Here is a 13,258-nt window from a genome sequence, read left to right as displayed (position 1 = left end):
ACTATAAATTCCTAGAAGGGGAATTGCAGTGCCAAGTGTATTTATATTTAAAAATTTAAAAGATATTGACAGATGGTTTCCTAACACTAATCTATATTAAAAGTGTAGGAAAGGGCTGCTTTTCCATTTCCTGACAAATAAAAATGTACTAACAATTAATCTTTGTCAACCTGGTAGATGAAAATAGCACACTGGTTTTAATTTGCATTTGCTTAATTTTTAGTGACATGAAACATTTTTCCATATACTCATTGGCTATATGTGTTTCTTTCCCTGTAAAATACATTTTTGTATCCTTTGCTCATTTTTTTATTTTCTTTTTGGTCATTTTCCAATTAATTTGTGAGACTTTCTTTTATAGTAATTAGGTCTTTCTCATAACTGTTGCTATTGTTTTATTAAACTTTAATTTTTTTTTTTTCAAAAAACTTCATGTGTGGTGCTATTCTCAGAATCAATTTTTAAAAATTTTTTACATGGACAAATCTTCCTTTATAGTTTCTGGGGTTTTATATCATAACTAAGAAACCTTCCCCCATTCCAAAAGTATAAGCACGTCTACCATTATTGAGCTCCGGGTCTCCAATGACCTGCTTCCGTCTCTCTCTTCCTCTCTCCCTCCTTCCTCCATCCTTCTTTTATTTCCTTCTAACATTTAAATGTTTGTCTCATCCAGAATTTATTTTGACATGAGAAGTAAGGCAGGCATTCATGTTTTTCCTTAAATAGTTAACCATTTGTCCTACACAATTTATTGAATTATTCATTTTTTCCACATTCCTTTAAAATGGCCCAATATCAAAAATTTTAAACAAATGATTTGGCTTGAACTTTTAAAGATAGATTTTTGTCTGAACTGGGCTGCTGTAACAAAATACCATAGACTGGGTTGCTTAAACAACAGGAATTTATTTCTCATACTTCTGGAGGCTGGAAGTCTCACACTTCTGGAGGTTGGAAGTCCAAGATCAGGGTGGCCAGCTGGTTGGCTTCTGGTGTGGGAGTTCCTTCTTTGCTTGCAAACAGCCACTTTTTTGCTGAGTCATCACATGGGGTGGGGTGGGGGAGAGAGAAAGTTAGTTCTAATCTCTTCCTCTTCTTATAAAGACACTAATCCCATCATGGAGGCTTCACACTTATGAACTCATCTAAACCTAATTACCTCCCAAAGGCCTTACCTCCAAATATCATCACACTGAAAGTTAGGGCTTCAATATAAGAATCTGCAAACTAGTGCAACCCCTGTGGAAAGCATTATGGAGGTATCTTAAACAGATTCAAGTAGACCTGCCATTCGATCCAGCAATCCCATTATTGGGCATATACCCAAAGGAAAAAAGGTCATTCTGTAACAAAGACACATGTACCCGAATGTTTATAGCAGCACAATTCACAATAGCAAAGATGTGGAAACAACCCAAATGCCCATCAATACATGATTGGATTAGTAAGCTGTGGTATATGTATACCATGGAATATTACTCAGCTATAAGGAATGATGAAGATACGACATCTCTATGGTTCTCCTGGAGAGAGTTGGAACCCATTATATTAAGTGAAGTATCCCAAGAATGGAAAAACAAGCATCACATGTACTCACCAGAAAATTGGTTTCCCTGAACATCACCTAAATACACATCTAGGAAGGACACCAATCGGATATCAGACTGAGGTGGGGGGTGGGGGAGGGGATGGGGGTATGCCTACACAATGAGTGCATTGCGCACCCTTTGGGGAATGGTAACGCTTGAAGGTGCTGACTCGGGAAGGGGGGTGGGGAAGGGAGGGATATATACCTACATGATGGGTGCAACGCGCACTATCTGGGGAACAGACACGCCTGGAGCTCTGACTTGGGGAGAAAGGCGGTACATGGGCAACGTATGTAACCTGCAATTCTGTATCCCCCATAACAATAAGATGAAAAAAAAAAAACAAACAAATAAAAAAAAAAAAAAAGAATCTGGAGAGAACACAAACATTCAGTCCATAATCGTTTGTAAGAAGCATTAAATAAAAGCTAGTGGGTATGTTTGAGCAGAAAAAAGGCCTTATTCCATTCCTTCAAAATCTATTTAGCATATATGGTATTCCGGGCAAGATGCTCCAAAAATAAATCAACCACTTCCCTTGGACAAGTAGCTCCTAGTCATTGCGGCAATGGGAAATATACCAACACTTGCAACACAATGTATTTATCATGACAGAGCCTTGCATTCATTCAACAATCAGCTTGACAGGGTGCTCCTGGAACTGCATCCAGTGGTGTCAGCAAAGGCCCTCCCAGGGCAGTGTGTCTTGGCTGAGCCTTGGGGAGTGCTGACGGCAGGCATTTCAGCATACTACATGCCCAGCATAATGACCTGAGAAGTCTAAAGTGAATATACTTTTGCGAGACTTACGACAATTCTAACCATCATATAAAGGTCACATTAAATACTGCCAGAGATAGGAAGGAATAGTATAAAATTCAGTAGTTATTAGGAGCTCACAATCTATTCTGCAGGAAAGATTTCCATTAAATGTGAATTAAAAATGAAACTTGAGGGACTTTTGAATTTCCTATTGGGAACTTATTATCATTCCTTTTGAAAGGTTTCCTCATTAAAAACAAAAAAAAAGTTATTTCTAGGAATAGTGATGAATAATTAAGGAATAACGTATTTCTGTTCTGGAGGCTATGATAGGGTCCAATTCTGTCTGAGAAACTAGTGAGCCATATAAATATTGTATCTGGGTCAACAAACAGCTGTTCAAAAATATCTGTGGTATTTGCTGTTTACTCTGATTGCCTTGGATAATAGTCACTAGGCAACAGGACGGTTTGCTCTATTGTGCATGGCGGCCATTAGTTAAGTTGTTATATAACAGGCCAAGGCCTGCTGTCCATCGCTGAGATCCACTCAGATGAATGCAGTCATGCAAGGAAGCATGGATGCAGAGACCCTGGGTGAGGGCATGTTGCATGCTCTAATGCCTCATACAAATATTATATATTAGCAACGTTACTCATTTACTCTGATTAAAATAATTTCTAGCAGATTAAAAGGATATAACCCATACATTTTTTAAGCCGAGTATGTGTTTCACCTTGTTTGCAAATGTCTGGGGAAAGTAACATGTGAATGTCCTAGAAACCGTATTTTTCTGCTACAGTATAATATGTATGAAGCTGGTAAGTAGGAAAAAACTGGCAAGGCACAAGGTTGTATTTTTTTTTTAACTTTTCATTGAAAATAAGCTTTAAAAAAATCCAACAATCACGAGTATACAGCTTAACGAATTTCACAAACTGAATACAGCTTTATAACTGGTGCCTTGCTTAGGAAACAAAATGTTACCCCCACGGGGACAGTTTCAACCATGGGCTCGGGGTGGGGCTATTTCCTGGTGAGACAAAGGAAGCATAGACTGGATGGAGTTAAGGGTTCCCAGTCGGGAGGAGAGTCTGTCTCCCTAAAGACAGGAATGCTCACAAAATTCATAAAGGAGCACAAAGAGCCAGTGAAAGTATTTCCGGCAGTTCCTAGGGAGACATAGTTGCAGAATTGGAGCATCTCGCTTTGAGCACCTGCCTGGACGCTGTTCGGCAAGCACTGACCACTGGTGAATCTGTCTGGCGAAAACCACAATTTGAGAATCTGAAGCAGACTGAGAACACCTCACAATTAATATTACAGTAAATGACAACTCAAGAAATGACTGGTCCAATGTGAATAGTGGGCTCATTTGTGTCTGGAATGGAGAAGCAGATCAGGGATGGAGCAAGATGAGAATAGCAAAAAAGGAAACTTTTGAGGCCCCTTCCAGAGGAGTCTTCCAGGGTTCTAGAAGGGAGAAATTGACAGTTCATTAAACACCACCACCCCCCACACACACAAAATAAAAAACACACTGTCATCCGCTCTTTTATTATCTACATTTTGTGTACATATTATATTTTTGCTTGTTGTATTTACAGACACTGATTATTTTATGAGTTCTGTTTTTTTTCCCCAAAGAGTCATATTTTTCAAATTTTCAAAATTTTTTCAAGTTTTCAGAAAGCAAGTTTTGTGTCACTTGTTGAGGTCCTCAATTAAAAACACTCTTTTTGGCCGGGCGCGGTGGCTCACGCCTGTAATCCTAGCACTCTGGGAGGGCGAGGTGGGCAGATCGTTTGAGCTCAGGAGTTCGAGACCAGCCTGAGCAAGAGCGAGACCCCATCTCTACTAAAAATAGAAAGAAATTATATGGACAGCTAAAAATATATATAGAAAAAATTAGCCAGGCATGGTGGCGCATTCCTGTAGTCCCAGCTACTTGGGAGGCTGAGACAGGAGGATCGCTTGAGCTCAGGAGTTTGAGGTTGCTGTGAGCTAGGCTGACGCCACGGCACTCACTCTAGCCTGGGCAACAGAGTGAGACTCTGTCTCAAAAAAAAATAAATAAATAAATAAAAATAAAAACACTCTTTTTTTATTTTTTAAATTTCAGAATATTACAGAGGTACAAATGTTTTGGTTACATAAATTGCTTTTGTGCCATTTGAGTCAAAGTTATAAGTGTGCTCATCCCACAGATAGTGTGCCTTGTACCCGTTAGGTGTGAATTTACTCATCCTCTCCTCCCCTCTCCCACCTGCTTGATTTCCAAAGAATGCTATTTCCATATGTGCACATAAATGTGGATTGATTAGTTCCAATTTAATTAATGGAACTAATGTGGTGTTTGTTTTCCATTCTTGTGATAGTTCACTTAGAAGAATGGTCTCCAGCTCCACCCAGGTTAACACAAGAGGTATTAGTTCACCATTTTTTTAATGGCTGAGTAGTACTCCATGGTATACATATACCACATTTTATTAATCCACTCATGTATTGATGGGCACTTGGGTTGTTTCCACATCTTTGCAATTGTGAATTGTGCTGCTATAAACATTCAAGTACAGGTGTCTTTTTAATAGAATGTCTCTTTTTCCTTTGGGTAAATACTCAATAGTGGGATTGCTGGATCAAATGGTAGGTCTACTTTTAGTTCTTTAAGGTTATGTCTGTACTACTTTACACAGAGATTGTACTAGTTTGCAGTTCCACCAGCAGTGTATGAGTGTTCCTATCTCTCCACATCCATACCAGCATTTGTTGTTTTGGGACTTTTTTTTTTTTTTTTTTTGAGACAGAGTCTCACTCTGTTGCCCAGGCTAGAGTGAGTGCCGTGGCGTCAGCCTAGCTCACAGCAACCTCAAACTCCTGAGCTCAAGCGATCCTCCTGTCTCAGCCTCCCGAGTAGCTGGGACTACAGGCATGCGCCACCATGCCCGGCTAATTGTTTTGGGACTTTTTGATAAAAGCCTTTCTCACACTAGTTAAGTGATAGTTCACTGTGGTTTTGATTTGTATGTTCCTGATGATTACAGATGTTGAGCATTTATTCACATGTTTATTGGCCATTAGTCTATTTTCTTTTGAGAAATTTCTGTTCATGTCTTTCTAGCATTGCTTGGAAGTGATACTTTAGCCAGGCAGGCCTACGCATCAGAAACCTGTAGTAAAGAATATAAAAGTAAAATATGGCTAAATAAAATAAGCACTGTGCCTAGTGTGGGAATAGTCTGTTCTTGTTTGGAGATATGGATTGCTTATATAATGAAGTTTCATGCCAGCTTTATTAGACTAAATCTACCTTATTTATTTATTTATTTAGTCTCTGTAGAACAATATGTTCCTTACATCAAACAATGATATCGGCTATAAGAGCTATGCTGATAGAAGGAATAGGAGTGCTGTATTAGACAGAATATTTGGATCAAACACTTAATACATGAAGGAAAATGTGGTTATTGTATACTTAATTCTGTTACTCATATAAAGTAAGAAATAAATTTATGATTTAACCAAAGCAATATTAAAAGATGCTATTCCATGATTTTTTAACATATTAACCTATTCAAAACACACTTTTGTTTGGTTATCAGTGTTTGGTTATATTAAGAATTTATTACTATTATTTAGAACATAATTATGCTTTAGAGATAGGGAATTTTACTATATGTTAGAAGAGAAACCTTAATTATCTATACTAAGAAGACATGATTAAATTATATGTTAGAGCAATAATTACAGTGCTAAGGAATCTAGTACCCAATGTTCTTTGAAATTCTAATTTGTAATGTTAGTTAAAACAACAATATATTTTAGGACAAATCTGTAAAAAGTATAGTCTTGAATAACAAGGATTTTGGTGGTAAATTTATTGTGGCCAAAGGAATAAATTTATAATTGCAATATTAATAAACAGACATTGTATATTTGTAGTTCAAATACAAATTACTTCTTTTGTTTATTGAAGTAAATTAAAATATTTATAAATATGTACAATTAACTGAAATATTAGGGGGAACAAATGCTTAAAAAATGTCAGACTAAAAAACATCCAGATTAGCCTGACACTTGGCTTCATTTAAGCTTTGTTAAACGTAACCGTGGTTTCATATCAGTTTCCCTCTTTGCTCTTCTTTTGTTATTCTCCTGTCTCCCTACCTTTCTTCCTTTTTTTTCTTTCTGACAATTTTTTGTCTGTTCAATATTTTCAGCATCTTGTGGTTCCAGGGAAAGATGACTTATGCATCTGTTTCTCACTCACTGTTACAGACCACGGTGTATGGTTTTGCGTTTGTGAACACATAGAAGTCTGTGTGAACAAGACCCTATTCCGTTGAGAGCTTTACTTGAGTAAAGGAGGCTTCAAAACCAATTCTACCAACTCCCAGTTTGCAATGCGTCGGCTAAGGATTTATTGGCTACTATAGTTTTTTTGGAAAACACAAATAATACAAAATTTCCCAGCAAACCAGCCTTAAGATGCCTAGTAATTCTCCATGCCTTGAATCTAAATATTGATGTGTCGAAGTCTAAGTTAATCTCAGTGTGAGACTAGGGAAATTTCCATAGGATGGGAGGCTTTCCTTTGATCTTAAAAATATAATAGAAATGTGTTCTTGAAAACATGAATTATCTTGAAAAGATAAGAGAAGGGGTGTTCTTTAAACCATTTAAGACTGTCATTCAGATTGACTAAGAGCTCCCAAATAGGAGATAGCTGAGTGTAATAGCTAGGACAAAATTAGGAGTGAATGCCACCTAATCAGAGACAATACTCAAATAAGGCATTGCAGTGAAACTGAGTTCATCATGGGCTATCATCCGTCAGAACCGTTCTCCTCAGAGCCTGGTGTGATAAAAGCAATGCCTTCTACCCTTACAGCTGCTTTCTCCGGCAGGCACTATTACCTTTTTCCCTGGGTTAACAAATTGTCTTATCCACCTCTGAATCCCCTAGTATCTGAGTGGGCGTGAGAGGTAAGGTTGTCAATATGAGCACAATGGGCCGGGGCTGTTGGTGGGGACAGTGGCCCTGCACATGCTGGGTGCTGACTCGCAGGTGGGAAGCCAGCCCACTGGGCCCTGAGCTGAGAAACTTTGGAAGTCCCAAATTTGTGAACAGATTTTGAGGAGTTATTTGCCTTTGATTTAAGCACCCCTCAGAAGTCTTGCTGATTTAGTGTACTTTAGGGGCGGACCAAGATGGCAGAATAGAAACCTCCAGCGATAGTTCCTTTGCACGAACACCAAATTCAACAACTATCCACGCAAGCACCTTCAGAAGCACCAAATATCAGGTGAGTGATCATACTACCTGGTTTTAACATTATATCAAGGAAAGAAGCACTGAAGAGTGCAGAAAAGATAGTCTTGCATTGCCTACCCCACCTGCCCCCGCCCGCGCCCCGTGCCTGCATGCTAGAGGGAGAGTGAAATGATTGTGGGGCTTTGTATTGAAGCTCAGGGCCACCGTGGCACAGGGAACACAGCGCAGGGCAGAAATTACAATTAAAATCCTTACAGACATACCTTTTAGTTCTTACATAATTATGCAGAATACAGTATATTTTATATTTGACAATCAGTTTAAATAGTCCTCTATTATTGAACATTGAGGTTGGTTCAAATATTTCACTCTTATAAATAGCACAGCAATGAACATCTTCCTATGTAAAACTTTTCTGATCTAAAACATATGCATATTTGTAAGCTTCTCAGTAAAAAATGCAAAGCATTTTTTAGCATGGTTGGACTACTTTATAATCCTACTAATTCTAATACTGAGAATAAGCAGTACTAATATTAAGAATAATATATTTATAAGAACTTGTTAATTTGTTAAGTGAAAAATAATGTCAGTTTAATTTGATAGGATAAATGCTTTTTTCATAAATGTATTTGCTACTTATATTTCCTCGCCTATAAATTGTTCATGTCTTCTGCATAATGATATTTTGGTGGCCATTTATCAATTTAAACTAAGAATGCAACCATTTCCAATATTTGTTGTAAATATACACTCAGTTTTTTTGTAATATTATTCATGATACTTTTTAGATACATACATATTACATTTCTATGAAAGTAAATATATTGATATTTTCCTTTCTGATACCTGGCAATGCTTTCAAGTTTAGAGAGTCATCCTGATCCAGAGATCAAATAAATAATCATCTTTTTAAAAATTAAATTAAATTAGCATTTTACATACAACTGTTCAATCTCCTATAATTTAATTTGGAATGTGTTCTTAAATCAAATTTGGAAATTAAAATGAGGTCTTTGAACTTATTTAAAAAATAATATGTAATGCTAAATTCCTGATAGTGCTTGATGATTCTGATCGAATGTTCAAATTAATCTAGCCAAATTGACATTTTATCTATTTTAGACTTTAAAGGACCAAATTATGTTCACAGTCTCCAGATCTTGAGTGCAATGAGCTTTGAAGAGTAATAACTGCGAGGGTGGTTTTTAGTACTCTGTCTGAGTCTTGTTCCTCAGCTTGTTTTGTGGTTATTGTGCTTGATTTTAGAGGGAAGCTCTTTGTAATTATTGGGCAAGCTGAACTAACTCAGTGGTGGGTCAATGGTCACTGTTCTTGCGTACATGAAATGAAGCTTAATTTTCTGAAGAAGCCACTGGCATTGGTATGAAATGGCATTCTAGTGACATTTTTCTCCTCAAAAGTTAGTGCTGCTGCCTGTGTTCTGAAATTTAATCTGAGGCCCAGTGGGCAAGTGCTCCCACAGGGGTTAAGAATAATGAGTCATCTAGGATGCTGACATCTGTTTCAAGTTTGAAATTGATGCACTGCTATTTTAAAAAAGGACTTCTGACTTTTCACAAATGAATAATTACTGTCTCACTGCTTTAAGAATTTGAAAAATGTTTTAATTTTTCCACCTTATAATCGAGTGGTGAAATTCTCAAAATTATTTTGAATTTGTGGGAAGAACATTAACTTTTTTGCATTCTGAATCATTTTTCCCTGGAAATTGAAATTAATTTAAAGGGAATTTTACAGACCCAGGCAGAGTTTGGATGCGCATCACTGAAGATGACATTTTTATGTGACTAAATTTATGACTCTATGACTCAGACCAAGAAGGTGTTTCTTTGGTTGGTAAGGCTAAGTCCCAACCTCAGAGTCTCCATGGTCAAGATTATAGAGTGACTATCGTACAGATGAAACAAGAATGGGAAGTAGACTCAGGGAGGCAATGGCAGTGCCATTTCATGGCGAATTTCCCACCACATTTTATTTCCCAGACAGGTGGTAGTAATTATAATACTCTAATGAACAAAATAAACCCCAGGCATGGAACGATTCCAAATATTTGGATAAAAAGTGAAATGTGCACTTAATTACCCATCCATTGTCAAGTAGTCAGATGTGAGATGTCATGCAGATGAAATATTTGAGTTAATCTATTTGTTTTTATGTAGCTATAGTCTTCTTTTTTTTTTTTTTTTTTTTTTTTTTTGAGACAGAGTCTGCTCTGTTGCCCAGGCTAGAGTGTTATGGCATCAGCCTAGCTCACAGCAACCTCAAACTCCTGGGCTCAAGCAATCCTACTGCCTCAGCCTCCCAAGTAACTGGGACTGCAGGCATGCGCCACCATGCCTGGCTAATTTGTTCTATATATTTTTAGTTGTCCAGCTAATTTCTTTCTATTTTTTAGTAGAGACAGGGTCTCGCTCTTGCTCAGGCTGGTCTCAAACTCCTGAGCTCAAAGGATCTGCCTGCCTCAGCCTCCCAAATGCTAGGATTACAGGCGTGAGCCACCGCACCTGGCCTTTGTGTAGCTATAGTCTTAAAGTAGCAGAATAATAAATATTTTTGATTCCATTGTTGATTGATAATTTATCTTTTTGGTAAATATAGATTATCTGTGAAAAGACCAAACTACTGAGGACTCCAAATAATGAGTTCTTTTTATAATCCACAGCCCTTCCCATCACTCACTTTATTTGCTACATCATAAATATCTTAAGAATATTCCTAGAGATCCAGTTTGTGGGAAAAAATATGAAAGCTCCAAAATAATTATCAACTTTGCTATTTAACTTCAGTTACTTAAAAATCTATTTTATTAACTACTGGTAAAATTTACTCTTAATTGTTCTAAACAAAGGGTTTGAACACCAGCAGCTGCAAATGGACTAAGCTTCAGGATGTAGAACTCACCTCATGATGTGTATATGCTTGTTTGTTCAGATTGTGCCTTTTTTCTCTTACTGTCAGGTATGTGGTTTCCTTTAGAGATACTAAATCCCTTAAGGATGTTCCAGAGAAGTTTCCATCATTCTTTTGGCAATTAGAGAACTGCTCCCAGTTGAGTACCAGCTTATTCCAGCAGCAGGAAAAGTTGTTTCTTATTATTTTTCTAACAGTTCACTCATCAATCTTGCTTCAGCAACTAGTTGGGCATAAAAAATTGATTGGATGAAAGTGCTCTCTTGCTTTTGGTATATTTATTACCTTAAAAGCAGCAGCAGCAGCAACAACAATAACAACGACAAGAAAAACTAGAGAATTCTGGTTGTGTGCCCTGTCAGGATAAGACTAAAAGTTTTTTTAAGTTGAGAGGATTGTCAACCTGAATAACAAAGAGAGGTTCTCTAAAAGAAAATATTTACTTGGGAATAGGTCATTGCAATGGCAACATGCCAAAGATTGGAAACATAAAACAACAACAATCTTACAGATCTCAGAACTATGGAATTTGAGAATTCTTGATACAGTATTATAAACAGTATAAGACAAAATATAGCACAGCTTGGCAGGTGAGGATTGTACTACCAGGATCAGTAATAACGTAAAAATTATATGCCCACAAGTGAAAATTATATTAACTCTCCCTTACTGTGTGTCTCCAACTTTCTATTAGGTGTTTGTCATACGTTCTACATAACCCTCAGAGAAGCCTTGCACAGTTGGAAGTTGGAGTAATTAATCTCATTTTGTAGATAAGGATCTTGAGGATCAGAGAAGTTAAGTAATGTGCTCAAGGTGAGATAGGTCAGAAATATTCAAAGATAAGTTTTTTCTAATTTCAAAAGCCCATGCTCTTTCTATAGCACAATAATTATGTTAGTAAAGAAAGCATATTCTCTGAATTAACTGAGAACCAGGCCCTGAAAACAGCTCTTCAGATCCTGCTATCAGACTAGATATTTTTCTCTTGTTAAAAATCTGAGAACATTAATAATATTGCTCTACAACAAAAGAAACATCTCCAACTATATACAAAAATAAAATAATTAGGTGAGTCTGACATAGTTATTTAAACAAATGCAAGATGTTCAAGCCATACCGTTTCAGAAAGAGGAGGGTAAGTATCTTAAAGGTATGGGGAACCTCTATACATTTGCAGAAGTTCAGAAAATGATACTCAAATTACTTGCCAGAAAATTTTAAAGTAGTTAGTCCTATATCAGTATGAAAAACAAAATTATTTAATGCAAATATCTGCAGCTTAATAGCTCTTATAACTCTGGTCTTGTCCTCTCTCTGTCCACAGGATTAACTGCATTTTGGCACTTAATTCTAAGTTGTGTTACTCTTTATTTCATGGGAATGTAATTTGTCTTCTTGGTTAAATTGCAATCTTTCGAATTCTAAGAACTCCATCATTTGGCTTCCTGTGAATTTCAGCAACCCCTAGCACAGTGCTGGGCATGTGGTCTGTATTTAACATTTAAAAAAATTAAACCTGATCTGGCCATTTTGGTAAACTGGACTATATTAGGGTTTCTTCTTTTTACAAACACGTTCTCTAATGACTCAGATTTTTACCCTGGCATAAATATTAAAGAGTTCTGGCTGTTTGGTGTTACTTATCTGAGTTTGATCATATCAGGAGCAATTTATGAAGCTGTCTTATAACCTTTTGAAAAGTGCAATAGCCATGATTTAAATTTACTTTGAGCATCAGATGCTTATAAAAATTTTCTTTTCAGGATGCTTCATCTGAAAGTAATAATAAGAAAACCTCAATAATCATCCATGATCAGAGTATGTTTTTAAAAATGCAGTGCTATTGCACAGAATGGAATTGCTGACAGTGCTAAAACAAATCTTCTGATTATATCTTGCATTTATCTCTAGCCTATTATAGATGAAAAAGTTAAATTTGATTAATCTTTCTCTTGAAAGGTTGTTCCAAGCTGACAGGTAAGTCTGGATGGAGATTCAGTATTATGAAGAGCAAAACAAGTGGTGCTTTAGGCTTCCGGAACAACTGAATTATTTAGATGTTTTCTAATATAAAATTCTTCTTGCATTTCTCTTTCTGAATCCCCTGCCAGTAGTATCTTCCTCCTAAATCTTTAAAGTATTCTTTGAAAAGAGCTGAGTGATTCCGTCTGGGTTTATGGACCCATGCAACTGGAGTAAGGGACTCTCCTTGTCCAGAGCAGATACTAGATTAGTGTGAATTGGTAGCACCCACCACTTATTAACTCCCTGTGGTTTTCCAGCTCCCATGTCACACAGTTTTTATGACTTAGGTCGTTTAATTCTTACAACATCCTCCAGTGTCATTTGCCTCTTTTTCTAGATGATATGACAAAGGTCCACTGCTATTCATCAAAAGGCTCTAGACTATTAAAGGCACATGCTCTTCAGGGAAAGAAAACTTTAATTCTAATGTGATACCTATAAAGTACAAAAAATTTAATATTATATTTTATAGGAATAAAAGGAAAATCTGCTTAAGAAGGGATCTCAAATCAATCTTAATATTTTGAATGGGACTTCAAATTTTATAAAACTTGGTCATTTAAAAATACTTTCTCCACTTTATTGAGGAACGTGTTTCTGTTTTAATAACTGCTTTTTCATGCAAATTTGAGCAGATTCTGTAATACTGATTTTGGTGTAATTCCAA

Source organism: Eulemur rufifrons, chromosome 15, assembly GCF_041146395.1.
Source record: "Eulemur rufifrons isolate Redbay chromosome 15, OSU_ERuf_1, whole genome shotgun sequence".
Lineage (NCBI taxonomy): Eukaryota > Metazoa > Chordata > Mammalia > Primates > Lemuridae > Eulemur > Eulemur rufifrons.
The sequence above is the reverse complement of the archived record's forward strand: the minus strand, read 5'-3'. Positions refer to the sequence as shown.